Source organism: Suncus etruscus, chromosome 6 (assembly GCF_024139225.1).
Source record: "Suncus etruscus isolate mSunEtr1 chromosome 6, mSunEtr1.pri.cur, whole genome shotgun sequence".
Classification (NCBI taxonomy): Eukaryota; Metazoa; Chordata; class Mammalia; order Eulipotyphla; family Soricidae; genus Suncus; species Suncus etruscus.
In genome coordinates, this window is record NC_064853.1 from 2171796 (window position 1) to 2174620 (window position 2825).

A 2825-nucleotide genomic window follows, 5' to 3' on the forward strand; every position below is an offset into this window, starting at 1 on the left:
CTGTGGGGTTGGTTATCTGCCAGGCAGTTCGGGAACAGTGTCACAGGGGATCCAACAAAGAGAAACAAGAGAAATGAGATTTTCTGGTCTGGGATCCCAATTCGGCTGATGAGTGAGACCAAACTCCCTGTGAAGTAGCCTTCCAGGGGTTTCTGTGGAGGTCAGAAATTCTAGGGGTAGGGACCCGAGATATAGCACAGCAGTAGGGCACTTGCCTTGCATGCAGCTTACCCGAGAGGGACCTGGTTCAATCCCCGGCGTTGCATAGGGTTCCCTGAGCCTGCCAGGAGCGATTTCTGAGCGCAGAGCCAGGAATAACTCCTGAGTGCCACTGGGTGTGGCCCCCCCAAAAATTATCAGTGCTTTATAGATCATGGATAGTAGCCCTTTGTTTTGTTTTGTTTTGTTTGTTTTGGGCCATACCCGGTGGTGCTCGGGGTTACTCCTGACTATCTGCTCAGAAATAGCTCCTGGCAGGCACGGGGGACCATATGGGACACCAGGATTCTAACCAACTACCTTAGGTCCTGTATCGGCTGCTTGCAAGGCAAACATCGCTGTGCTATTTCTCCGGCCCTGATATTACTCTTTGTCAGATGAGAATTGGGCAAATAATCTCCCCCAGTCTGTGGGGTGTCTTTTAATGCTGGTCATCATTTCTTCATTTTTTGCTGTTGTTTTGTTTTGGGGCCACACCCAGTGATGCTCAGGGGCTCCTCCTGTCTCTGTTCTCAGGAATTATTCCTGAATGTGCCCAGGGGACCATAGAGGACGCTGGGGATTGAATCTTTGTCAGCTCTATGCAAGGGAAATTCATACCCTCCCTGTTGTATTATTGCTCTGGTTTCTTGAAGTAGGTCTTTCTTTTTTTTTAAAGACTTGGAAGCATTTTCCACTGGATCCATCTGAGCCCAGGGATTTTGCCTTTGAGAGAACTTTGATACCATTTCTATCTTCTTTTCTTTTTTGAGGGATGACCTGGGTCATACCTGGCCATGCTCAGGAATTACTCCTAGCTCTGAGCTCAGGAATCACTCCTGGCAGACTCATGGGATACTTCATGGGGTACTTCATGGGATCTTGGGAATCAAAACCTGTTGGAATGTGTGCAAGGCAAACACCCTTCCCTGCTCTGTTGTCACTCTGGCCCTATCCCATTTCTATCACTCTGGCCCTATCCCATTTTTTGATTGTCCTGTTAAAATGATCTGTTTCCTCTTAGTCCAGCCAGTGAGAGGAATAAAAATATTCATTTGTTTTTTCTAAGTTGTCTGATTTTGATTTTGGTATAAAGATTTTCCTAGGGATTCCTCATGAGCTTGGGAGTTTGGTGGCATCTGTTGTGATGGCCAAAAAGTAAGGAAACAGAGATTCTTTTTTTTGTTTGTTTGTTTTTTGGTTTTTGGGTCACATCTAGCAGTGCTCAGGGGCTACTCCTGGCTGTACGCTTAGAAATCACCCCCGGCAGGCTCGGAGACCATATGGAATGCTGGAATTCGAGCCACTGTCCTTCTGCGTGCAAGGCAAATGCCCTACTGCTGTGCTATCTCTCCACCCATCCCCCCCTTTTTTGGGGGGGCACACCCGGTGACACTCAGGGGTTACTCTTGGTTATGCACTCAGAAATTGCTCTTGGGTTGGGAGACCATCTGGAATGCTGGGAGATGGAACTGCAGTTCGTCCTAGGCTAGCGTCGGCAAGGCAGATGCCTTACTGCTCTGGCCCCCTTTTCCTTTTTCTTTATTTGGGAGGGGCAGAGACTCTTATGGCCCCAGGTCAGCCATAAGCCATTACTGTTCCTTTAAGGGTGAAGATGTAACTGCCACTGGCTGGAGCTGAAGTGTAGGGGACCTTGTTGGATTGGTCTTGTTGGATGGTTGCTACCAAATTGCTGGAGAAACTTTTTACTGGGCTTCCATCTCCTTCTGTCTTTTGCTGCCTCTCCTACTGCTCTGGGCCTAACAATTGGCACCCGAACAGGGACTTGAACCCTGGACTCTTCTTATTCAGTTTATTGAATCTCTCTCTTTCCCTACCTACCTATCTCCCCCTCTCTCCTTGTGGGTCTAATGCCTTGTCAAGCTTGTTATTCCTTTCTTTCTTTCTTTCTTTCTTTCTTTCTTTCTTTCTTTCTTTCTTTCTTTCTTTCTTTCTTTCTTTCTTTCTTTCTTTCTTTCTTTCTTTCTTTCTTTCTTTCTTTCTTTCTTTCTTTCTTTCTTTCTTTCTTTCTTTCTTTCTTTCTTTCTTTCTTTCTTTCTTTCTTTCTTTCTTTCTTTCTTTCTTTCTTTCTTTCTTTCTTTCTTTCTTTTTTTTTGATTTTTGGGTCACACCCAGCGGTTCTCAGGGATTACTCCTGGCTGTCTGCTCAGAAATCGCTCCTGGCAGGCACGGGGGACCGTATGGGACACGGGGATTCGAACCAACCACCTTTGGTCCTGGATCGGCTGCTTGCAAGGCAAACACCGCTGTGCTATCTCTCCGGGCCCAGAATGATCTTTCTTATGGGTGAAAGCAAGTTGTAAATTGTGAACCAACACACTTAACCTTTTCTGCCAAATGTAGGAACTAGCTCGCATTGTTGGGTAGGTTCTCAGCCCCTCATGGGGCATGATGCCATGGGGAGTCTTTAGGGGAGTGATCCTAAACCCCAAAACGAACAAGGAAAATTGGGAAATTGGGAACCCAACTGCCTCACCAGCCGCTCAGCAAGGAGCAGGGGACAAGACCTTTGTCCATCGGCTCAAGCTCTAAGGTCTCTGCCATGTGGACATTCGTGTATGGTGCCACGTCTTCCCTTTCTGTCTTCCTCTGCCCCTGCTGTCTCT